Consider the following 27,264-nt stretch of genomic DNA (forward strand, 5'->3'; position numbering starts at 1 on the left):
TGCAATATTGAAAATCTTAGGGTGTCTCATTCTCTATTCCTTGCACTAGTTTTATATCAGCTGAATTCCATGGAGTTGCACTGAATTCCATCAGCTACAAGCTGACTGAAAAATAGGAAAACAATGTCATGAAAGACATTAAAGTGCTCTCCTTTTACACAGTTCAAAATGGAGCCATTTTCAGATTCTTGGCAATAGTATTAATGAAACTTTATCAAGATTTTTCACTTACCCAAAAAAACTCCCAAACCAATCATATTCTTTCTGAAAACTGGATTTTTGGTAAGCAAAATTTCTATGCTGGCTTGGAAGAATATTGAATTTTGTCTCTGTGTGTCATTTAATTAAGTGACTCGTGATGAAAAAGTGTCATTTTCAGAAAAGCCATTTTCAATGAAAAACAGTGCTGTATAAAGTGGTTATAAGAGGGGGAAAATCTGGTCTACTTACTTACAGCAAAGAAAGTGGAACCCATGATATTCATATCAGCAATATGGTTGTTTACATGGCTAAGGAGGTGTTTCATAGAGATATATACTGCATTACAAAGTAAAGATTATATTGACATGTCTGGCCTACTACTTGCAATGACTACTTTGTTAACTATCTATTTTGGTACCTTTTGTCCACAGTATCAAAAATTACTCTGTTAGTGCACATAAATGATTACACACTTAACATGTATCTATCTTGTGTTCTTATTCTTGGTGTCTGTTACATCCTCACTTGTCTGTTAAACCCATCATTTAGATTAAGCTTTTTGGATTAAGTTTTTTATTTTTCTGTGAAGCAACTAGCACACACATTGATGCCATAAATAAAAATTAAGAGCATGACATTTGTGACACTTCTAGCATGGGAACTAGGTCTCAGACAGTCTCCATCCTGCTTTCACACAGTTTAACATCCAACCAAGAATTAAAACTTTCATGTAGATGCATATCTGCCTTGCCGGGGTGCACTGAAGAAAACAGGGAGCCTCTACTCCACAATGTAGAAGCCCTGAAGAATTAGCACACCTATGAGGGCTAGTCTGTGAACAAGTTACTGTGTGGAACTTCATGGATTTAAAGGGAGTGACCATTTATTTTGAGGGCTAGCATAGGGCAAGGCCTGGGTTTTTTTGTTGCTCAGGGAGATCACATACTACTACTGAAGCAGCAGTAAAAAAATAAATAAATAAAAAGCACTATCCAGCATGCTTCCCCAAGACATGTTTGAGCCATAAGAATGGCCATGCTGGGTCAGACCAATGGTCCATCTGGCCCAGTATCCTACCCGACAGAGACCACTGCCAGCTACTTCAGAGCTAATGAACAGAACTGGGTAATCTACGTGATTGATTCCCTGTCATCCAGTCCCAGCTTTTGGGAGTTGGGGTTTAGGGTCACCTAAAGCATGGGGTTGCATCCCTGACCATCTTCGGTAATAACTATTCCTGGACCTAGAGTCCATTAACTTAAAACAAAACAAACAAAAAAACCCAGTGTTATACTTTTGGCCATCACATCATCTTCTGGCAACAAGTCCCACAGGTTGACTCTGCATTGTATGAAATACTTCCTGGTGTTGGTTTCAAACCTGTTGCCTATTCATTTCATTGAGTGACCCCTGGTTCTTGCATTACATGAAAGGGTAAACAAAATCGTTCCCCGCTCACTTTTTCCACACCATTCATGAATTTATCCCTGTGGTCATCTCTTCTAAAATGATGAAGTTCTCCCATAACCCGAGCCTTTTTGTTGCTCTTCTCTGGACTTTTCAATTTATCAACATCTTTCTTGAAATGTGGCTCCTAGAACTGGACACAATACTCCAGTTGAGGCCTAATTAGCATGGAGTAGAGCAGAAGAATTATTTCATGTCTTGCTTACAAACACTTCTGCCAATCCCAGAATGTTTGCTTCCTCCCCCAACAGTTTTACACTGTAGACTCATATTTAGCTTGTGATCCACTATTGACCCCCAGATCCCTTTCTGCAGTGCTCCTTCCTAGGCAGTCATTTCCCATTTGGTATGTGTGCAACTGATTGTTCCTTCCTAAGTGGAGTACTTTGCATTGGTCCTTACTGAATTTCATCCTATTTACTTCAGACCATTTCTCCAGATCGGATCATTTTGAATTTTAATCATATCCTCCAAAGCACTTGCAACTCTCCCATCTTGATATCATCCACAAACTCTGTAAGTGTACTCTCTATGCCATTATCTAAATCATTGATAAGATATTGAACAGAAATAGACCCAGAACCCATCCCTATGGAACCCCACTTGATATGCCATTCCAGCTTGACTGTGAACCACTGCTAACTATTCTCTGGGAAAAGTTTTCCAAGCAGTTAAGCCTCCACCTTATAGTAGCTCCATCTAGGTAGTATTTGAGATGGGGCAACAAGAAAAGCAGTCTATATTCAACATGTGGGGGTGCCATAGACTTATATATGGCACAGGTGACATGCGGTGTCAAGAAGGGCTCTGTCCTTCCCCCCCCCCACACCTAGCTCCTCCCCCACATGTTTGGCCGCTTTCCCTGGCAGTTGGGTGGGGAGTAGGATGGAGCAGCTTCTGTCTGAGAAAGTCTGACTGGGAGGCAGGGCCCAGGCTGTATTCAGAATGGAGACATTCTTTGTTATCAGATTGATGAAACAGAAATTAAGTCTCAAACAGATATTAAGCCTGATGAACTTGGTAACAATTCTAAATACGATCAGCCATAGATTCAGGTAAAAGTGTGAATAAAGATATACACCTTTAGTTGAGGGGGGGAGGGGATGAACAATTATGTTCTTTCAAGCACAGACTCAAATTATGCAGTTTCCTATTATTTACTGATAATTAGTCATTGACTGCAATTGCATTGGTCTAAAATTTCAAAGGTAATATAAATAGAGCCATTAGTTAAATGCCAGATGTTTGTGATGTCTCTGGAAAGACAGGAGTCAAAAAGTCAAATTTAAGCATTGTGGTAAACTTGCAGAGAAAACAGGACCATGTTTTTCTGGAATCTCTCTAGGACTGCTGAAGATTGGTGTTTTTCTCTTTTTTTCTTGTCACCCAGCTTCTTCTGATTTGTGGGGCAATATAATGCCAGTGCTTTCTTTGCCAGTCACAGGCTGTTGCCAGGGAAGACACCATCCCACCCCTCCGCCCCCCCCCCCCAAAAGTCACCCACCACTCTGCTTTAACTCCTGTTATACAGCCTATGATGAAATGTGGTCAGTATTTTTCATTGCCAGTTCATACTCCACTGTACAGCATTATTCATGTTTTAATATGCATACTCTGATTTAGGTCTATGTAGTATCTGGTATTTTTACCTGGGAAATGATAATGTCAAAAATTTGTTTTAAAAAACCCACCATCTTGAATGGTGTCTAGTAGTTTTTGGGCAGCCATGTTAGCTGCCCTTCTCTTTGGAACTTTGGTGCCCTTTTGTTTGAGTTTGGCACTCTTTTGTGGAAAGGTGGGAAAAGGACTGGTCAGGTAGTCACTAGTCTGCCTAGAGAATATATAAGCCCCCCCTACAGGTTCTAGGGTGCTGTCCTACCTAGCAGCAGCCCATGTTCTCAATTCAAGAACTGCTGGAAGATCTCAGAGATACCACCACAGCTACTTACCTGAGAAGTAATCCCGATCCTGATTGATCAGTCATAGGTCTGAGTCCATCCTGTGCTGCCTGTCATTCCCAAGCACATTGGTAGGTCCGAATCCAACATCTTGAGGCTGAGGCAGACAATCAGACGAACTTTGATCTTTAAGTATCTTTGTCTGTCTTTTGTAGAGGGAGAGGGTTCTGGACTTCATGCTCATGCAAGCCACAGAGATATTTGGTCCATATACTTCCCTTATGTTAAATAAAGCATCTTTTTAGTTTATCTTCTCTTGTCCCTTATCCTTATTTGCACAGAGATCAATTAGATCTCAATGCAGGGACAGTCGTACTTGTGACTTCTTAGCAGGGGTCCATAACATTCTTCATCTCTCCCCTCACATTGATACATTGTAACAATTTGGTGCCCAGAGCAAGACCCCTGATTTTGGCTGCAGTGTTAATTATAATTTACTCAGTTAAGGCTTTACCCTTTTCCTATTTACCCTCTTCATATGCATCTTAATCACAATGCAGAGGGTGGGCACATAGCTCCTTTGGGATGCTGCCTGGTTTCCTGGCTAGATATGTTCTGAAGAGTCAAGGGTTATACATTAGCTATGCCTTTCACAGGACTGGAGAGTACAAACTCATGTCAAAGACTTCAGTTTGAGTATCTCCCTTAACTGCCTCATGCTGAATAAATAACTAGTATAGAGAATATTGTACACGTTTTAACAAGTTTGAGTTTGGTACTGTGAAAACAAACAAACAACGTTGCCCATTATATACACTTTCCTTTATATGAAGGATGATAAAGGAAAGAGACTCACCAAGATGTGCACATACTGCAAGGGCCTGCTCCTAGTATTTAAAGGAATCTCAAGACAGCCTGGACTGTTTTGGGAGAATCAGAGAAGCTGGACATGCTGTGATACATCTGAGGCTATGAGAATTACAGCACAACTAAAAATCACTAATTCAAGTCAGTTGAGGCAGTACATATCTTTGACATCCAATTATCCATGAGAACTACTGAATAAAATGAATTTGGAAGCTTCAATTCAATGTTGTTTGTATTTATTTTTAGAGCAATTATTGCTGTTGGCAGTTCTGACATAGAAAAGGAATGACTCAGAATGAATCAATATGTCCACAAGCTAAAGCAAACTGTTTACAAATAGAATAGGAGACAGCCAGTTACAGCTGTGTAACGATCTCTCTGGTACAGACAAATCAGCACCAAAATATTGTGACTTACGTCCCACCACCAACAGCTACTTCTGCTTTTTATTTGTGACAACTAGGTCATATACTTATCTAATATTACTTTTCCAGTAAAAACTTTTCACAGAGATGTATTTATTTCCATAAAGTATCCATCAAGAAGTTTTTTGACGCCAAGAGCCCTCTGGTCACGTCTGACCAGACAGAGGCGTAAATAAAAAAAAAATCTCAGGTTTTCAAACAGAATACAGCCATTTTAACAAGTTTCAGTTTTAGGGGGCGGGGGAAGCCTTTGAATTTTTTTTATTCCAATGCAGAATAAAGGCACTTCAAAAATTGTCATGAAACAGACTTGTCAATCATGTTGTTGTCCTTAGAGAAGTCCAAAGGATGACAACACATTGAATGCTCTGACAGAGTGACATCGAGTGCTAGGCAAATCCCAGAAACACTTCATTGATTAAAATAGTCTTTAGTTGCATTACCCACCCTCATTTTAAAATGGATACAATCTTCTGGGAATTTTAACTATTAGACTCATTGGAAATATTCACATGCTTAGCTTTAGGCATATGCTTAAATTTAAATGCTTCACTAATTCAGAGTAAGTGCCTTTGGCCCTTAGGGCCTCACTCAAGGCCCCTTTACATCAACGGGAGTCTTTTCTGAATGGTTGAAGAGGCTTTTAATAGTGCTATTCAGAAAAGTGTTAAAACAGGTGCCCTTTAAATGGACTCAGTAAATGCTATGACAAAGTGAAGTGAACCAGCCATCATAAGGAAGAGTAACGGTTAGGCTTGGTCTACACTACAGAGTTGCTCCTGCCTATATATGTTGCTCACTGCCTAATAACTCCAGCTCCGCAGGAGGCATAGCGCTTAGGTTGATGTAGCTAGGGCTATGCAGCGTTAGTATAGACACTGTGGGTACGTCCATACTTACTGCCGGGTTGACGGGTAGCGTTCGACTTCTCGGAGTTCGAACTATCGCATCTAATCTAGATGCGATAGTTCGAACTCCGAACGCGCTCCCGTCGACTCCGGAACTCCACCACCGTGAACGGCGGTGGCGGAGTCGACGGGGAAGCTGCGGACTTTGATCCCGCGGCATCTGGACAGGTAAGAAGTTCGAACTAAGGTAGTTCGACTTCAGCTACGCTATTCGCGTAGCTGAAGTTGCGTACTTTAGTTCGACCCCCCACCCTAGTGTAGACCAGGCCTAAGTTGACTATTCCATCTGGGGGCCCTGGACAGCTGTGGGGGGCCCACACTAACAGTTAAATCACTGGTGAGGACACACACCACTAACAGAAGGCACTTGTGTGGACATGCCAAACCAGTTTAAAGTTACATTGATGTACAGTCACTGCAGTAATTAGCCGATTTAATTTTGTAGTACAGATTTGCCTTAAGAAAGCATGCTACCTCAGAGTATCACCTCCTGGCAACTTCAGCAAGCAAGACTCAGCATCACAGCACTCTAGCTCTGTTTCCCCACAACAATCTCCAGCCAAACCACTTAAAAGCATTGCTCCCTGGGGGAGGAAGGGAGGGGAAGAAGGGGAAAGAGAGAAAAGAGTTCCTTAGATGAAGTCCAACAAAAGCATACAAAAAAAATGAAACGTCAGCCCAGCCAGGCTCAGCATTCAGTTGGCTTCTTTACAGGAAGGTCCCAGGAAAAGCAGCCTTTCTCAACATCCATCAATCCAGTCCAGTCCAGGCTCACCATCCTACAAAGGGCTCTACCCAGCCAGAGTCCTTAGACAGCTCCTGGCCCTCAACAAGGCTTCTTCCCACCCTTCCCACCAGAAATAATCTGTTTGCTCACCTGCAGGGCTGTCCTCCTTTTAAGCATTGGGGCCAAGATGTAGATGGTTGGAGCAGGAATCAGAGTTGGAAGTCAAGCCCAGGGTCAGAGCCAGAATCAGAGTCTAGGAGCAAGGATCAAAACAAGGCAGGGAAGCAGAGTCTAATATAGCAACCAGGTAGACCCCCAGATAGTCAGACAACTTCCTATGCCACTTTTTGGGTTTAAATAGGAAGCCCTAACCAATTAGAATTCATGTTCCTCTAATCAGGCCCAGGGAAATCCTCACTGATGTAACTTCAGATCTTTTGGTCTCGCCTGTTCAGGTCATTCATAGCAAATTGCTGGGTAGGAACCCTCCAGACCCAGATTCAAGAACAGTAGGGGTAATAACATTAAGTCTCCCAGCCTGCACAGATATAATAGCAGCAAGAAGGTGACTGCTTCAAGACTTCCAGGCCCTTAAAGGGGCAGACTGCCCTGTATGATGAATCAATGAAGTGTTTGATTGAGATAAAGGTGTGTTGGAGAATGTGTTAGTTAATGTGCTAATTAAGATGTTCTAAAATTCTAATATAGATTGCATGTGTTTTTACCTCATGCAAGCTGGTCAAGTTTAAGCCTAAATTCTCTCTTTTGCTTCATTCTTCACCAGTTGCATGTGGTAAAAGAATATCTGCCTTGTCTATGCTAGATTTTTAGATTGTTTGTTAGAACACATTAGCAAACAATTTCTAACACATCTTTTATCTTAGATAAGACAAACATTGCTTCAAGCAAGATTGGGATAAAGGGGAAAAGTCTTAACAGCTCATTCAATCCTAGGGCTATATATACCTTTTAAAGCACAAGAAAGCAAAATATTATGGAAAAATTAAAGATAAGCCGGTGTCAATTGAATGGCACATACACAAAATTTAGAGTGTAGAATAATAACATGATACTTCAATGGAAAGTCAATGGCCACAGGTTTGTATTTTACATAGAAGCTGTGATCAAAATTCTGGTGGCTTCATGACTGATCAATTGGAACTCCTTGAGCTTACTCTGGTCTTCTGCTTTCCCAACTAATTACTGCAGGTTATAATGAGTCAGGGCATGTATCTCATGTATGCTCAAGAGATAATTGCTCTCAAGCAAGCAATATGCTGTACACAGGGAATGTTGTTTAATTAATGTTCACCAGGTGGTTCTTAGACAACCACTAATGGCAAGAGCAGCACTGGTTGCAAGACCCAATTAGTGCATGTCACATTTCATGCTGCTGGGTTTCTTTTCCATTTACAATTATTCAACAAAAATGGTCCCTGATATACTGTCAGGCTCTGCCTGGAATGTTGCAATGTGCTAATTACCAAAGCAGAATCAATTTCTTAATACATTTTATAAAATAAGAAAACAGCTTTGACATATTACTGACTCAATGCAAAATAGATGCAGCACTATTTCATCTTTTTTTTTTTAAAAAAAAAAGGTTTTTCACGTTACAAAAAATCAGTACGGAGTACGGGCTTGCTGGAATTCATGGGAGGGCATGAATACCTCACTGTTCATCTTGGGCCAGATTCTGTGCCCTTACATCACACAAAGGGAGGAAGGATAACCCAGTGGTTGAGGCAATCAGCTGGAACATAGGGAATTGAATGTGGGTCTCCTACTCTAGCCTGGTCTTCCAGGTAACCTTGGGTAAATCACCTAGCCTCTCTGTGCCTCAGTTCCCTCTTCCTAAAAGGAATCTCAGAAAGGAGATGGGTACCTCTGGAATAAAACTGCTCATTGAAATATCATGAAAATTACACCTCTGTGACTAAGCCAGTCATGTGATTTAGAGCTCAAGTGAAGTCATTCCTTGCTCCCATTCCCCCACTTGCACAGTTCACAAAAACGTCTGGCCAAAAGTCCAAATCCTGGCCCCTATAGCTAGTCTCCTCCATCCTCCGATGAGGTCTTGTGATACTGCACTATCTTCCTAGGAGAAAAGACACCCTGTCTCCTTTTCTAGCTCATAAGAGGATGGTTTGTTCTTTTTCCTTCTTTCTTTCTTTCTTTCAGATGAAGGTTTCCAGTCACACTTCTTTTACATGATTGTGGTCAGAGGCTCACCAGCTCCTTCATGGTCCTCTTGTTTGGATTTTGCCATTTCTTTCCCCTTCTCCCATAGGCACCTCTCTATACCATCTAACTTATAAGGGGAAAGGACTGGTAATTCCAAGTCTTTGTGCCAACTGTACTTGCTGATTAGTGTTCAGGTCACTGTGCTGTTGCTGGGACAAATGGAGCTGAGTAATGAGGAGCATGTTCATTATTGGTTCAAACAGAACCATGTGAAAACTGTTGCCCCTACACTGCTGCTGTCAGTTCCATGGAGCCCAGTGCTCCATGTTCCCAAATTTGGAAGCTTCTTGGTATCTCAAGTGTCCAAATGGTTGTGAGGTCCTTTAGCAGAGGCTTTAAATATAAACTCTAGAGATATAAGCAGGCATAGTAGTATTAACAGCCTCCAGTCACTTCTTTATTCCCCAACTTCCAGAACAACCCGGGACAATACATACACCACCCTTTAGAAGATTTACAAACAGAAACCAAAGAGATTCTACTCTTCATTCTATATATAAACATAGCATTTACCCCTTGGCATAACCACTAGGGGACCACTGAACATGACAGGCATACTAGATAATGCACCCTTTACTTGACATTCTGCCTCAAAGACACAAAAAGGTAACTGCCAATATTACAATGAAAAGTGGTGGCAGGATTACATTACCCTATAATGTTGCTCCTCTGGCACTGCCATTTGTGATGGCTAATGAGTACTAGAATGATGGAAGTCTAACAGAAGCACAGAAAAGATGCAAGAGGTGGATACAGACAAGTACATGAGTGCAAGGAAACAATGAGACAGTACTGGTCAGCATGATAGGTTGTGGTATCAGCATATCAGCAACCTAACCATTGTCATTTTTTTTGTAGGCATCACAGAAAAGGAGAGTTTTAAAGAGGGTTTTGAGGGTGGATAATGAGGTCACTTACAGATGTTTATGGAGTGCTCCTCCCAAGCTGGAGGAACAGACTGGGAGAAAGGACCAGGGTGCTTGTTTGCAAATTTCACAAGTGAGTGATGGAGGCAGACATCATGGGCTGATCAGAAGTGGGCATCAACCTTTGATAGTGAATAAGTGATAATAAGTATAGTGAGGCTGTGAAGGGCCTTGAAAGGTAAGACAAGCAACGTATGTCTGATGATATAGAGAAGAGGGAGCCGGCAAAGGGATGCCAAAGATGGATTACACAGTCAAAGCAATGGACTAGAAAAGTGATCTTTGAAGCAGCTTTCTGAATAGTATGAGGAGGACACAATCACATTTGTGAAGATCAGAGAAAAGAAGGGGGCAGTTGTTAAGAGGTAAGATAATGAGAGCTTGCACATTAATTTTGGCTTTGTGAATGCAGTGTTATGTGGAAAGAATCAGCAAGATTTAGACAGCCTAGATGTGAAGCCATAGAGAGATGTCTAAAGATGACACCCAAGTTACAAGACTGACAGTGGTGTGTGGTCCACTGCCATAGAAGGAAATAGGAGGGGCCAAGATTAAGAGCTCTATTTTAGCCATGATTCACTTGAGCTGAATGAGGGGAGGCCAGTGAGACAGGTCAAGGTTTTAGTCTGGACAGAAGATGACAAGTCTGGAGTAGAGAGATCTGTGATTTGTCAGAGTAGAGATGATAGCTGAATTTGTGTTTGCAGAGATTGCCCAGAAATCAGTTGCAGAGGGAGACAGGAAAGGGACCAAGGACAGTGCCCTGTGGAGCCCCCACAGAAAGTTGGAGGATGCAGATAGAAGATCTCCCAACAGACACAATGAAGAAGCAATGAGAAGTAGGAGAGAACCAGGGGAGGACAGAGTTCACAGAAGCTAAAGAATGACAAGATTTCAAGGAAGAGCATGGTCGATGGAGTACTGGTTTGAAACTCTGGCTAGGAAGAATTCATAAGAGATGTTGGTGAGAATGTTTCTGTGGAGTGTAAGGACCAGAAGCAAGATTGGAGAGTTTTTATGGTGGAACTGGAAGAGAGGAACTCCAGACAATGATTACAGACATATTCAAGGAGTTTAGAGCTGAAATGGAAAAGGCAGGTGTAGAGGTAGCTGGACAGGCAAGTGAAGTCAATTATGTTTTTTTAAAAAATTGGTGAGACTAGAGCATGCTTGTATTGGGGGGAAGAGCCAGAGGAGAGTGAGAATGTAAGGAGAAGAATAAGGAAGGGGATGAAAGCAACTATGAAGGAGATCAGGAGATGCGATGGGGCTACAAGTGAAAGTGGAGAGGTTAAAGGAGGAAAGCAGATCAGAAATGTCTATGTTCATTCTGTCCTGGGCCTTTATACATAGATTGTTAATAGGAGTGTTAACGCCAATTACGAGAGTGATCTTTGTGAATGGGACACTTTCTCACTAGAATTTGGAGTGAGATAGTCTGGTCATTTCACAGACGCCACTGAATGGCTGTGAGAGGGTAACATTTGTCATTGCTAATATGAGGCAAACTAGAATAGATAGACTGAGTGATGAGGACAGTAGATCTAATTATCAATCCCTTAAATATCCATTTTTACTCAGCTGCTACTTTTAAAAATTGTATTGTTCAGAATTGTTACCCAGGGGAGGGTTGCTATCTGGTCAGTTGACACATAGAAAGCTTTCCTGAAGCAAAGTTAGCATGGAAAACTTGGCTTATTTTACACTCTCTTCTTGACTGCATTTCCTGCTCAGCCCTGCCATCTCCTTCAGCATATACTACACTCACTTATTCCACCTTGCAGTGATTCAGCACCATGTAATTTACATCACAATATGGCACCTTTGGATTTGGCTCCATCAGACTGAGTGTAGTAGTAATCCCAATTTTTCCTTTTGTAATTCTGGCAAGTTAGCGGTCAACTCTAAGAGTGGGCACATTTTCATTTGATTCTTGTGCCTCAATGACAATGTTAGCTAATATGTTTACTTTTACACAGTGCTTAATTTCTAAAGAAAGAGGGACTGGGGCTCAAGCAAAACAATATGGCATTTTCTGCAGCGTGTGACCTTGCATGCACTGTACGTGCAAGGTCACACTGCATCGAGGATGCATTTTGTAGGACAAATTGGCATGTTCCACACAGTATGACCTTGCACACATTATACGTGTGATGGCATGTCTTGGATGCAAATGTAGAATTGCATGCCTCACTAAACTCCACTAATTGATTTGTGCCAGGGCTGAGCCGCAGCAAGTTCTGTGTGAGGAAGTGAGTTTTTTACCCATGAAAGCTTATGCCCAAATAAATCTGTTAGTCTTTAAGGTGCCACCAGACTCCTTGTTGTTTTTGTGGATACAGACTAACATGGCTACCCCCCCACACTCCGATACTTGACATCCATATTTGTGTTATCAATCTCTTTTGCAAACCTACAGGATGTGATACCTCTACCCCACACTCAGTGACAACCTATTTAGGACTTTAAATACAGAAAAACCCTGGGAAATGTATATTTTTTCCTCAGTTTGCATTTTGTCCGAGATCCAATTCTCACTGAAGTAAACGACAGCATTTCCATCAACTTTAATAGGATCAGGATCCATGTGTCAGGAAAGCTGTCCATATTTTACATATCATATAGGTAGCACCAAGTGTAAATCACAATTTCATGGAAGACATGGAACTGTGAAAATGCTCCCAAACTGTGATCTTTCAAGTATTATTTTAGCTTACGGTGCTGTGCACATGCGGAAGAGCAGACTGCTGTTCACACGGATGAAAGAACGGAGTGCAGTGTCCAAACTTAGTAAGCATCAAGGGCTGCTGGTGAAATTCATTCCGTGCATAGTCACCAAGTTTGCTTGTAAAATTCTTTCAGTGCAAACTCCATGAAATTCATGACTTTGCCACTTACATGGTGATGAATTTTCTACATACATACATAGTGATTTACACAGGGCCTTAAGCACGGGATCTATTTCAAACTCAGAGCAATATTAATGAATACAGTAAAAAAAGAAAAAAAATCACTCATTTTTCTTTTACACTGTTTGTACTTGTAACCCTGGCAACTCAGCTGTCAAAATAACAATGAGAACTTTTTGAACAAAAAAAATCTATAATGTCTCAATTGCAACAGTACCAAGTATGTGCCTTTAATGAGATGTGTGGTTTCCACAGTGGCCAAAGCAACATCATCTGCTGTCTGTCAGACCATGTTGTGTGACACCTGCCTCTGCTTTGTGGTATCAAAGCAATGGATGCAAATTGTGGTATCCTGGCACACATGATTATGTTTTATATGAAAACATAAAAATATGGATTTTATTATTTATAACTTATTTGTAATTCATTCTTCTAGGTCGCATTTGTTACCTCCCATGATCTCCTCCTCATCCTCCAATTTAGAGAAATATCACTAACAGCCAACTCCCATTTGTCTTATTTATCATACAGGCCTAGTCTGATTGTCTCAAATGAGAATACCTGCATGATTACAGGGAGTAGGATTTGGCCTTCAGTAGAACTCCAATATACTACTGAAAGTGAGAAAATGTCTCAAGACTTTTCATTGCTTGAGCAGTATTTTCATCATCAACAGTAATGCCTAAGGGTGCCAATCAGAATGGGGGTTCCATTGTGCTAACACAGTTAGGCACCTTAGACTGAGATTCACAACACCTGAATTGGGCATCTAAGCTCCTGTGCAGTGAATGGGAAGAGATAGGCACCTCAGACAGTGGGTATGTCTATACTATGAAATTAGGTCGATTTAATAGAAATCAGTTTTTTAGAAATCAATTTGATACAGTCTATTGTGTGTATCCCCACTAAGTGCATTAAGTCGGCGGTGTGCATCCACAGTACCAATGCTAGTGTTGACTTTCGGGGCGTTGCACTGTGGTAGCTATCCCACAGTTCCCACAGAGTCCGCCGCCCATTGGAATTCTGGGTTGAGCTCCTAATGCCTGATGGGGCAAAAACATTGTCATGGGTGGTTCTGGGTACATGTCGTCAGGCCCCCTTCCCTCCCTCCCTACGTGAAAGCAATGGCAAAAAATCGTTTCTCGCCTTTTTTCCTGGTTACCCATGCAGACGACATACCATGGCAAGCATGGAGCCCGCTCGGCTCACTGTCATCGTATGTCTCTTGGGTGCTGCTGGCAGATGCAGTACTGCATTGCTACACAGCAGTATCCCCTTGCCTTGTGGACAGCAGACAGTGCAATATGACCGCTAACCCATCGTCATTGTCCCATGGGTGCTCCTGGCCAACCTCGGTTAGGTTGGTCGGGGGTGCCTGGGCAGACATGGGTGCTCCTGGCCAACCTCGGTGACATCGGTTGGGGACACCTGGACAAAAATGGGAATGACTCCTCAGGTCATTCTCTTCTTTAAGTTTCGTCTAATGGAGATTCAGTCCTGCCTGGAATATCATGCCAGCTGGAGGCTTCTGCCTCAGGCTGCTCTCTCAGTCAGCAGCACCGCGCGGTCGCACCTACCGCATCCTACCCCTTGCTCCCATGGCTCATGAAGCCTGGACAGTAGTAAGGAGCAGTTCAACTATAGGCTGAGCAAATGCATAATGGTGGTAGAATGTGCCTTTGGACATTTAAAAGCTCGCTGGCGCAGTTTACTGACTCGGTTAGACCTCAGTGAAACCAATATTCCCATAGTTATTACTCCTTGCTGTGTGCTCCACAATATCTGTGAGAGTAAGGGGGAGATGTTTATGGCAGGGTGGGAGGTTGAGGCAAACCGCCTGGCCACTGATTACGCACAGCCAGACACCAGGGCGGTTAGAAGAGCACAGCAGGGTGCACTGTGCATCAATGAAGCTTTGAAAACCAGTTTCATGACTGGACAGGCTACGGTTTGACAGTTCTGTTTGTTTCTCCTTGATGAAAACCCACTCCCCTTGGTTCACTCTACTTCCCTGTAAGCCAATCGCCCTCCCCTCCCCGCCTTTGATCTCTGCTTGCAGAGGCAGTAAAGTCATTATTGTTTCAAACTCATGCATTCTTTATTAATTCATCACACAAATGGGTGGAGAACTGCCAAGGTAGCCCAGGAGGGGTGGGGGAGGAAGGAACCACAGCAGTAGGGTAGTTGTAGGGGCACTCCCTAGAATGGCATGCAGCTCATCATAGAAGCGGCATGTCTGGGGCTCTGACCCGGAGCGGCCGTTTGCCTCTCTGGTTCTTTGGTAGGCTTGCCTGAGCTCCTTAAGTTTCACACGGCACTGCTGCGGGTACCTGTTATAACCTCTGTCCTTCATACTCTTGGAGATTTTTTCAAATATTCCGGCATTTCATCTTTTGTAATGGAGTTTGGATAGCACAAATTCATCTCCCCATACAGCGATCAGATGCAGTACCTCCTGTTCGGTCCATACTGGAGCTTTTTTGTGATTCTGGGACTGCATGGTCACCTGTGCTGATGAGCTCTGCATGGTCACCTGTGCTGATAAATTTGCCACGCTGGCCAAACAGGAAATGAAATTCAAAAGTTCACGGGGCTTTTCCTGTCTACCTCGCCAGTACATCTGAGTTGAGAGCGCTGTCCAGAGTGGTCACAGTGGAGCACTCTGGGATAGCTCCCGAACGCCAGTACCGTAGAATTGCATCCACACTACCCCAAATTCAACCCATCAGGGTCGATTTCAGCACTAATCCCCTTGTCAGGGAGGAGTACAGAAATTGATTTTTAGAGCCCTTTAAGGCTTCGTTGTGTGGACGGGTGCAGGGTTAAATCGATCTAACACTGCTAAATTCAACCTAAACTCGTAGTGTAGACCAGGGCAGTGATTCACAAAAACCAGCTCACTAAGCAGGGAGCCACCTAAGCTAGCCAATAGGAGATGCTAACTAAAGGGGTGTGTGCTATAGGATGCAGGGGAGCACCTATCTCTGTTTGGGATTCTCAGCTGCTAACCCTGACTTGGCTACACTGTTAGCAAGACACTGTGGGGTAGGAGGAGCAGGCCCGGCTTAAAGAGTTGTGGAGCTCTGTGTACCATGTAAGTTACGGGTCCCCACCTTTTGTAAACTAGATATCAAAGCATCGCCGCCCCATGCAGACCCAGAATTCCTCTCTCCCCACCTCACACAGAGACCCTCTGCCCACCTCACCCCACACAGACACCCAAATGCCTCATCTACCCCACATACACTCCAACAACCCTCCACCAGCCCCCACTTATCCTGGCAGCCCCCACCCACATCTTCAAGAGCCTTGACACACATCCCATTCATACATCCCATGCAGCCCCCCAACACCTCAGCTCCCCACTCCTCACCCCCACTCTCCCCTCTGCCCTTCCCCTGTAGCCTCCTCAACATCCCCCAATCACCCCATAGCTCACCATCAATTGACCCCAAGCTCCTCACTCACTCCCACTGGGACATTCTTGGCCGTGCACCAGCACCCTCTAACTTGGTGCTCCATTCCCATCCTGGGCTAAGGTGGCTCCTCTTGATTCCAGCTTCCCAGCTTTGGGGTGGAACAATCACACAAGCAGTAGAAATACATTGGATAGGTTTATAGTCTTGCCTTTAAAGACACATACTGTTTGCTTATCAGCTATGTCTGCTTACTTTCATTATCTGCCTGATTTTTTAATTCAAAAATAACTGTAGAGAAATTAAAATGCTCCACTGTTCTTTCTTCAGTCATTTCTATTATAAAAAGTCTAATTGTTGTGAGAACCTTTCCTCAGTACTCATCAGTAACTTTTAAACTTGAATAAATCATAATAGTTGCAATCAATGGTCTTCTCTAATTAAAACAACAATTATTTTACATTCCCAACTGACACATGAAAATTTCTTATGCCAAATTCTATATTGACATACACTCTGTACAACCCCATCAAAGTCTGTGCAACATATGGCTCCCTGAATCTAATTAACTGTTGAAGTTGACTATTATGGTATGTTTCATGCCACGGTCGAGATTCAAAGCTCAAGATTTGGGCTAGATTTAGACCCAGAATAAGCAGACGCTACTCCCTGGAGTTCATTGACTCCAAGTCAAAGTTTGGTTTCTGTATCTAATTCACTTGTTGCTATTGATGTATGTTCTCTACTCTTGCGGTTTCAAGTTCCTTTTATGGTAAAAGAAACACTGAAATAACACAGCACCTAAAACATTCCGCTACAGCGGAGAAAACATGGATATTAATAACATGAACTATGTTTTGTTTTTATAAAGGTTATTTTCCTTTAACCTATTAGATGCAGGAGGTTCTGTTCATTATCTGGTGCCTTTCAACTAGGCTATTAATAAGATCATCATATGCCACAGCATATGCAGCAAAATTCCATAGAATGCAATTTTTATGCAATTCCATAACACATCACTAATTTTATTCAGTGCTCTTCATGATAAGAAGTGTTTAATCTCTCTACTTTAATAATAATTCCTATGGTAATTTGTAGTCACTTCTTTCCACAAAACCAAGGTAATCTACGCCTACATTGTTCAATGCCACTCTTAGTGTCCTGTTTTCCTTACAGCACTATTTAATCAGGTATTGCCTTGGGACTGTAAGGCAATTGAAATAGAGGATTCATGTAGCAGATCAACAGCACAGCTAAGGAGAATCATTTTGAGTGAGGGTGAGAAGTTAGATGGGTTTTTTTAAGAGTTTCATTAAATAAATTACTGTACTTTCCATTCCTCATCCCTACATTGCAGAAAGAAGAGACCTACTTCATTTGAGCAAGATATTTCAATTATTCAGATTTCAGTAAAAGAAAGGTATTTTAGCCTCCACTGGGAATCCAACAGATTCCTTTAGAATCATTCAGTTGGTCTTTAATTGTTTCTAGAGATCTGTCTTTGTTTCTACCAAGAGACATGTAGTCACAGGAACCAGGAGACCAGCGGATTTGTGTGAAAACCTAGTTCTAAGTGGAACTAAAAACTGACATTTTTTAATAAAAATGTTGAATTTTTTTGAAAAAATTGTAACTGGAATTTCCACTAGGATCCTCATGATCAAAGGAATGCTGGACTTCTTCATCCATAAATTCAGTGGGCCAGACTGGGCTGCTCTGGTGACATGACCATCAGTAACTAGCTATCCTGGGAGTTCCCTTTCAAAAAGGCAATCTCTGTGTGGTAGAGAGCTAGTGTATAGTGCTCTATGTCACTCCTCTCAAAGTCCTAAGAACAGGAGGCATGACACAGAGGAAGGGGTGTGGTTAGCTCAGATAAACCAGAGAATCTGGGTAAAAATATAGCTTAGCCATAAACTTTCCTTGTCATCTCAGCTTTGTTAAATTTGTTGAAAGTCTAGTTTACAGAAAGGCCCACATCACACACAAACCAGCATCCTGGATACCACTTGGAATCTAAAACTGAAGGACATACCTACCTATTTTAGGATTGTACACTGCCCCCCCCCCACTCACTTGAGCACATTTTTCTTCATTTATTTCTTTGGTTTTTACAAGTTTTTATTTTGTTTTATTTTCAGTTAGGTGAGTGTTTGGGTAGGTGAAAGCGTCTTTTGTGAATGACATTCTTCTGGTGACAAAGAGTCCTGTGGCACCTTATAGACTGACAGAAGTATTGGAGCATGAGCTTTCGTGGGTGAATACCCACTTCGTCAGATGTATTCACCCATGAAAGCTCATGCTCCAATACGTCTGTCAGTCTATAAGGTGCCACAGGACTCTTTGTCGCTTTTTACAGATCCAGACTAACACAGCTACCCCTCTGATACTATTCTGGTGGAAAGGCTTTTTCAAGAGGAAGGATTTTCAGCATTTCTGAAAGATGGCCAGACTCTGGACTCACCTAATCTCTTCTGGAAGTTCAGTCTATAGCCAGATTTCCTGTACCAAGAATGTTTTGTCCCCAGTTCTCACGTGCGCCATCTTAGGCTTTATGCGCCCCACTGTCCCAAACAAGCACAATTGTCTCAGCAGTTGATAGGCTGAAATAAAGTCTTTCATCTAGCTGAGACTTGATACATTAATTGTAAGTTCTGCTGCCAAAGCAGCGAGCCTAACTGGCTATAGAAGAGCTCCTGGAGGTTTTATTACTTTTCATAGTTTCTCTCTTTTTTCCTTTATTATTGGTTAAATTGATCTGTGTGTTGCTAACAGAACAAAATTCCTTTGAGAGAAAAAAAAATACAAGAATATATTATTTACACTGCAATGAACCAGTCCTGTAAAGCACTGAGTGCCTTGCAATCCCATTTACATCAATGAGATTTGTAATCTATGTCATGCTGTCTGGAGTGGCTCACGACTGAGCGTGCCTACCTCAGAGCAGACTGTAAAAAACAGGGCAGCCACCCCAAACTAGTGGTGTGTTCTATAATTAGATTTCACCATGCCAGCAACAAATGTGAACTCCAGGATCATTATAGCCATTTTACCATGTAGTCACACACAATCCCCCTATGCTAAACCACTTATACTGAACACAGTGGTTCTCAAACTCTTTTTTTCGCAGACCACTTGAAAATTGTTGAGGGTCTGGGTGGACCACTTAATAATCTTTCCAAATGTTGTCTGTACCATTAGCTAACTATTGTAAAGCGCTTTGGATAAAAGCACTATATATATATATAAATAACTTAAGTTTTTGTTCTACAAATAAAAGCACACAACTCATATTTTAATATCAGTGGTCTTACCTTTCTAATGCGATGGATGTGCCCTCTCTCCCCCATCACAGCAGCCCCCGAGCTGGGGCTGGGAAGGAGGGATGCCTCTCCCTGGCAGCTGCAGTCCTCGAGCTGGGGAAAGTTGCCTCTTTCCCTGGCCACTGCAGCCCTGCATGTCCCAAATCCCCCCCCCATCCCCTCTTCTCACCCCACTGCCCCCTCCCATCTATCCCTTATTCCCCCAAGGCCACCACCTCACCTTACATGTGCATCTTCTCCAGGGTCCAAGCACCTAATTAGTGGAGCCACTCCTGCTTGGCTCTACGGACCACAGTTTGAGAACCTCTGTGCTAAACTATCTGTTTGACTTTGTGTTTAGCTGTGACACTCTGATTGCCTCTCTGAGGTCTGAGGAAGAGCTCTGTGTAGTTTGAAAGCTAGTCTCTCTCACCAACAGAAGTTTGTCCAATAAAAGATATTACCTCACCCACCTTGTCTTTCTAATATCTTGGAACTGACCTGATACAGCTACAATAACACTGCAGAAGTAGAAATTGGTAAGTATACTGGGTTATTTCTTAGGTCTTGCCTTAAAAATATCAAATCATGCACCGATATTAATGCTTAGTCTTGTAATCTGTATCAGATTTCCCAAATTCACTCAGAACTGCAGAATAGAAGAAATAATCACTTTATGGCTTAAAGCTGGTGTTATTTTTAGGTATCTGCCAAACAATCAGACTATAAGAATTTTAGAAGTTTGACCCTTTGAAGATTTCCCATATAAGAAAACTTGTGATCCAGTTTTTCAGTACAAAGAAAGCAACATTTCTCACTCTCCCACTCTGTTTTACTTGGCTTAAATTTCCATAGGAACTTCTCTTTCCCACAGAGTACTTTGAAATGACTGTGAGAGAACCATTCCTTTTCCTAATGGCCAGTAAAGTTCACTGACCATTTAATAAAGGCCAATGACTGGCTAATTGTGGGCCAATCATTTTTTTTCAGTAATTGATGATGTGATGATGATGATTATCACCAAATCTGAGAATAAATTTTATTATGCAATATCCTACGGAAATGTTCCTAGAAACGTCCTGCCATCCATACTGCAAAGAAGAAATGGATAAGTTTGACAATGTAGCCCATTGCTCTTTTGACATTTACTGGAGGACGTCCCACTGATCTGCATGGAATGGCTAGAGAGGCACTCAGCACCTCAGAAAATTAGGAAGTAGGTTTGCCACAGGATAGATAGAGGGAGGGTTTGCACAATACAAGCAAGTACAGAAATATAAACCTTGAAACCCTTCTGGTGCTGAGCACCTTCTACATATAGTTGAAGGTCCTCAACTCACACTGAAGGCATGTAATACCTCAATGCATCATAAAAGTTTCAGTGCTTCTTCTCCTGTTACTGTACTTGTCTGTTTTGGGTAAAAGTCAGACACACAGCCTGCCCCTGGATTTTACCCCTCAGCCCTAGTGTGGGTCACCTGTATGAAGTACAACATTTCTGGCTTTGAGGGGATATCTGAATGTCACCATACACGAGTCCATGATCAGTTTACAAAATTAATCTCATTTATGAAAAGCAGTAATAGGAATTATGTTTAAAACTGTCAATAAATATAGTCGATTATATGGTGAGAGTGAGGTTTGAGTTTACTTGTTAATAGTCTATATGTAAGTTCAATGTATAACTGAACTGCACTTTTAGGCTCTGCTTTTCATCCTAGCTTTATCTGAGCTTCTGTGTTTGGGTTGGCAATTTTACAAATACAAAGGATTGAAGGAGCAATTTTGCATATGCAAATACATGATTTGATTTAGATATGTAATTGGGAATAAAAACAGGCCAGGGTTAAGGTCTGCATCCCCCGGACCTCCATACTGGAACTACTCATGCTAGTAAGCACGAGGCTTGGAAATTAGTATGTTTAGGATCACTTCCTAAATCCTGCACTGGCAGGTCATTTAGGCTTTTACAGTCTCTAATTTCTATGATCTAGAAATTTGCCAGTTGCTAAAGATGAGCAGTACTTTGGTTCATCAAGGCAGGTATTCTGTTTCCAGTGTGGGCATATCTTCCTTTCCCCTAGCCAAACCTCATTGTATGAATTTTCACACCAACAGTCTGACTGTCTCATATACACAGCTTAAATTTTCTAGCAACACTGTAGAGTATGCACTCAGATAACTATTTATTAAAAATCTATACCCTTACTTTTTTATTTCTCACTGTAAGCTTTCAATAGGCTTGGGCCATGAGCCAGTCATCAATTTCCAGGAAATACCCTGCAACTTGATCACTGTTGCATAAAACTATAATTCAACAATTAATTTTGCCTGTACATCAGTATAAATCATTATGACCTCTTTAATTTTACTTTATAATTGATATTGTAAAACACTGACGTACCACAAATCTATATTTTCCAAACTACTGTAACCACTCTGATACTGGCATCTTTCTGACTAGCAGCCAAGTTAATGCTTCAAGGGATGCACATACAGTATGGATTCAATCTGGCAACATGCTAGGCACTCTGGTCCTGATCTAGAGAAGCACTTATTCACATGCTTAACTTTAAGCACGTGAGTAGCTCTATCAATTTCATGTGATTCCTCAAAGTTATTAATTTGTTAAAACAGAAAGAAAGAATTAAAAAGTTCACACCAAACACTAGCGTGTGCACAAGTCTCCTGATGACTTCACATATACTGACTTCAGTGGTAGCCATATGCATGCATCTGAAGACACAATTTGGCCCTTTGACAGCAAAAAACCAAAAAAGTCCTTTCAATGCAGTTTGTGGATAAATGTTTTGTACCAAGGACCTTTGTATTGCAAACAAAACGTACCACTGCTCTGTCTGTTCAGTATTGTGTTTGATTTAATTTACTCAAAACCATAACCACACACCACACATTAAAGAACACCTCCTTCAGCGGACACATGTATTCAACATGCTCAAAATATACAATTATTCCCAGCTAGACAGAAGTTTATTATATTTCTTGGACATTTAACTATTTTACCTTTATAATGTGTTACCAGAAAGTTTATCTATTGAACTGAAACATTTAAAAAATATTTGTGTGTTAGTCACAGAATTAGTAAACATGGTGAATTAACTATATGTGGTCACTTTCAAGTCTCAGCCATATTGATTATCTTCTTTATCACACCAGGCCCAAAAATACACATAGAACTAGATTCTGGATCTCTTATTCATACCGAGTAGAATCTATTTGTGCAGTAGTCTATGGAAATCAATGGGAATAGACTGGTGAGTAAATTCAACATGAGTAAAGGCTACCAAATCTGGTGAACATTAAAAAAGAATGCTTCTCACTTTAACAACACTTATATTTTGGAACATGGTAGTATTACATGGCTATCAATTTTCCCTGCACAGATAGTTTCTCTAATAGCCCATTTTAAATTAATCCTGACATCTTTGATGGTCTTTCTACATGAAGAAATGGTGTTCTTTTGCCATCCTGACATTTTACTTCCCACTGAGTTCAGAACACAGGTGATTCACCTGTGCTTCAGTTGCCCAGTTAGGGAAGCTTTACAGTTTCTTTGCCCTACCAGATAACATGAATCAGAATCTAGCCCATTATACTACCTGATTTTCACTGTTTTGCTGATGTGGTCATAGAGTTCTAGTACATTAGAGAAGTATGATTTTACTTTAATGAAGCCATGCTCATGTGCCTTTATTGTATTGTGTTAATCTAATGTAGGTGTTTTGCAATTCTATGTTAATTATCATTTGAAATAATTTACCTGATATTCTAGTAAGGTTTATTGTGCAGTAATTCCTAGGATCACACCTACTGCCTCTACTAAAGATAGAAATGTTACTAGTTTAATACGTAATCTAGTATACTTTAAAAATAATATTAAAGGGAAAATTTCATTTGGGTCTCTACATTTTTTAAAAAGAATGTACACATGTAAAAAACCTGCACTTTCAATGACATGTAGACATATAGACACGTGAATTGGGAACTGTAATTATGCATGCCTGTCTGCTTACTGAATATCAAACCTTTCATATGATGTTGAATGGTAAGGTACACGACTGAAGAATAATTTTTAAGGCATAAGGACAAGGGGGCATTACCGAGGTTTAGATTGCAGCCACAAATAACTCTGTTTCCTGATTCTGAATGCCCTGTCTCTTAGCATTAATGTTTCATGAACATTATTTTTTGCTTGGAATGAGGCGTGCAATTTTCCAGGAGATTTCTTCTTTGTATAGGCTGAGATTCTTCCTTTGGTGCGCACCGAAAAGCTGAAAGGTATGGTGGGCTGCTATCCAGCATGGGGGCCCAGGAAAAGTTCTGTCTAGAATTCCTTCGTCATTCAGCTTCTGAGATGCAAGTGCCAAACTAGTAGCCCTTTTACTCTTGGAGAGTGTAGCATGTCCCTGATATTTCCTTGGCTGGCTACATTGATTGATATGAAGGTGTGACAGGGTGCTGGCTAGGAAACTCTGAGCCAGACCTCTGTCACGCCAGCTCCAATCAGGAAAGGGAAATTGGAACTGGCTGAGTAAGCCAGTCCTAAGTGGGAAATAGGGAACGGCTGCCAGCCTCGATAGCCAGGGGCTACATAAAGGCTGGCAGGAAGGAAGCCAGGGGGAGCTGGAGCCTGCTCTCCCTTGCTGGCTGCAGAAGGTAGCAGTCCCTGATGCTGTCTGTAGCTACAAGGTTGTGGGAACTTGTACTGTAAATAAAGGGCACAGGTGATTGCACCAAAGCAGAGGTCTCTGGCTGGTTTGTGGATGCAGAAGTGGCAGAAGATAGAGCGGCCCACTGGTGCCCTGTTACATGTTGGGGCTTGTCTGGAATCCTGAACCAATGGATGTGGTTGGTAGCCTGGAGATGGAGGAGACCTTGCAATGGCTCATCAAATAACAGGAGCAGATGCAGAAGGCCCTGCCAGGCTTCCAGCAGTACCACCAGGCCGAGAGACAGGCCTTGCTAACTTGGCAGGCAGAAAAACCTACAGGACTTTATAAAGAGCAGGCCAGCATGCAGCAGCTGGCTTGGCACTCTGTAAAATGGGCCCAACAGATGACCCAGATGCCTTCCTTGGTATGTTTGAGCGGGTAGCCATGGGTGTCATATGGGATAGGGCAACATGGGTCCTAAGTTTTGCTCCTTACCTGGTGGGAGAAGCTCAAGCGACCTACATTGCCTTGAGTGAGGAACAGGCCTGGAACTATGAGACGGTGAGGCGGGGCCATCCTAGACCGGGTGGGCCTGTCAGCAGAGAAATACCGCCAAAAGTTCTGGTTGGCCCGATGGATGGGGGCTATATGGCCCTGGGCATTCACCCAGAGACTGATGGACTGGGCCACCCAGGGCCGGCTCCAGGCACCAGCAAAGGAAGCAGGTGCTTGGGGCGGCCAGTGGAAAGGGGTGGCATGTCCGGGTCTTTGGCAGCAATTCAGTGGTGGGTCCCTCACTCCCTCTTGGAGGGAAGGACCTGCCGCTGAATTGCCACCAAAGAATGAAGCGGCATGGTAGAGCTGCCGCCGAAGTGCCGCCGATCGTGGCTTTATTTATTTATTTAATTAATTAATTTTGCTTCACCACTTGGGGTGGCAAAAAAGCTGGAGCCGGCCCTGGGGCCACCCACTGGCTGAGGCCTGAGACGCAAATGGTGGAGGAGATAATGGACACCCTTCTCCTAAAACAACTGCTAAGGCACCTCCCTGAGAATATCCAAGTCTAGGTCAGGTGACATCAGCCAAATATGGTCTATGCAGCTATCAAGTTGACCGAGGAGTACACAGAGGAAGCCATTCCCTGAAGGGAGGGCCACCCCCATAAAGACAGAGAGTTGGGGAAGAAGCTGAGGGAACCCCTTCCTGATAAGAAGGAAGAACCCCCAAGGAATTCCCAGTAGAGCCAGTATGATTGTTTGCTGGCAGTGTGGGAGGTCAAGACATAAAAAGGGGGACTGCCCAGATATGGAATATGGGTGGGCTAAATTTTGTGGCTAGACTAATGCTGGGGGATGGACAAGGGGGAAGAGGCTGTTCACCATCCCAGTGAGTGTAGGGAGGAGACCTCATAGGGGCTGGTGGATAGAGCTTCAGCCTGCTCACTTGTCCAGAGGGGGCTGATAAAACTGCCCTGGATAATTCCAGGTGCACAGATGGCCCTGGAGTGTATCCATGGGGACAGGAGATACTGCCCACTGGCCCAGGTGCCCCTAGAAGTGTGAGGTAGCTTTAAATGGAAGCGGGTTAGGATAGTACCCTGTTGTGTTAGGTAGACTGGGGCCCTCCCCCGGAGGGAAAAAGAAAAGAGGAGTTATAGGCTGCTCTCCCCTGCTGGCTGCAAGCCTGATGCTGTCTGTAGCTACAAGGTGGTGGAATTTGTACTGTACATAAAGGGCCTGGGTGATTGCACCAAAGCAGAGGTCTCTGGCTGGTTTGTGGGCACAGAAATGGCAGAAGATAGAGGGGCCCACTGACACCCTGTTACGGAGGGTGAAAGCATAATCCTTCCCTTACCCTGCCCCTTTCAGGCAACTAATACTCATTAGGGCACCATGAGCAGGGACTGTGCCCAACAATGGGATTTTGGTCCTACTTCACCCGTCCTGGGTTAATTCCTTATCTGGCCCATACTGCTCATATAATTATCGAACACTAAACATTGATGTGAAAAACAATAAAAAGAAGTGTTTAAAATACTGGATGTCTAGTTTGGTTTGCAAATTGGGACCAACAACAGTTAATCACCCTACTAGATTTTGTTGTATAGATCCTGTAATACTGTACACACCACAGGAAAACTCTCTAGGCTTGCATAATTTTTTACTTTACTGTTCACAATTTAGGAGAGAATATACTGGCTGGCTCCAATTGCCTCATGAATTATGCCTCATGAATTAGCAACCTGGCTGTCATACAGAGGTAAGTTCTGATTTAGGGAGTAAAGACCTCTGCAAATTGCTTGCCAAACCGATTGATGTTCATAAGGTTACTCCCACTGAGGCTGGTCACCACAGAAGCTGAATACTGTCATTGCAACAGATTTTCCAAGTGAAATATACTGAGTATTGATTTGTGTGCATTGCAGCATGAAACAGAATAGCATGTGGGCCCTGGTATTGCATTTAAAGAAGAAATACAACAACCCAGCTTTAACACTGTAATGAGAATGAGAGATGATGGCACCATTTTCCATTCATATTACAATAACTGTCATTCATGATCTGTCATTTTCTATTCTTGTTAGACTCTTATTTTGTAAGGGTGAGATGTTCAGCACCCTAAATCCCAAGTAAGCTGCAGGATGTGTTCAGTCACATCATAGAATCAGAAATCAACCACCCCATAGAATTCCCAGTATAAAGACAGCCAGAAGAGGTATTAGCGTTTTGCTTTTCTTACAATTTGCTGGGCTAGATATTCCTGTTTTCTCTATTGGCTGAGCAAACTGTTAGGAAGGTGTGGAATAATTCAGCCATTCAAAAGCAGAGGATTTTAAAGGGGATAATGTTACATTGTTATTGTATACATAAAATGACACAGTTTTGGAAACAGACTCAAATATGCATTTCTAAAAAACACGTGCCTGAGACATTTGTCTTTATTTCTATTTCACAACAATACAAACAAAAACTCCTCCACCCAGACAGAAGCAATAACACTGATAACTGCCCAGCAGTTCACTACCTTACAGGGATGTTCTAAGAATAAATGCATTAAAAGATTCTGAGGTGCTCAGCTACTATGGTAATGAGGGGCCATATAAGGCTTCAGATGGCTAGATAACAGCATTAAATACCAATATACAAATACATTAAATCTGCCAACCAGCAGCATCAAATAACCAAATGGAGATAAAAGTGGCTGAGGTAAGTTAAGGGACCAGTCAGTGTGACAAAAACAAATTCTACTTACAGTACTGCAGGCTGGGAGCTTGCTGCTTTATTTAACTGCATAGCAACAC

General features: G+C 42.3%; 1 long non-coding RNA gene across 1 annotated transcript; it reads right to left on the minus strand.

Annotated features, from left to right (window-relative positions):
• Nucleotides 1-4,422: 4,422 nt before the first annotated feature.
• On the minus strand, nt 4,423-27,264 carry LOC123370963. The gene is made up of 3 exons (XR_006579664.1): nt 27,216-27,264; nt 6,644-6,746; nt 4,423-4,535 (listed from the first exon to the last, which is right to left on the minus strand). It is a non-coding gene; the product is annotated as an uncharacterized LOC123370963 (long non-coding RNA).

This window comes from Mauremys mutica, chromosome 5, assembly GCF_020497125.1.
Source record: "Mauremys mutica isolate MM-2020 ecotype Southern chromosome 5, ASM2049712v1, whole genome shotgun sequence".
Classification (NCBI taxonomy): domain Eukaryota; kingdom Metazoa; phylum Chordata; order Testudines; family Geoemydidae; genus Mauremys; species Mauremys mutica.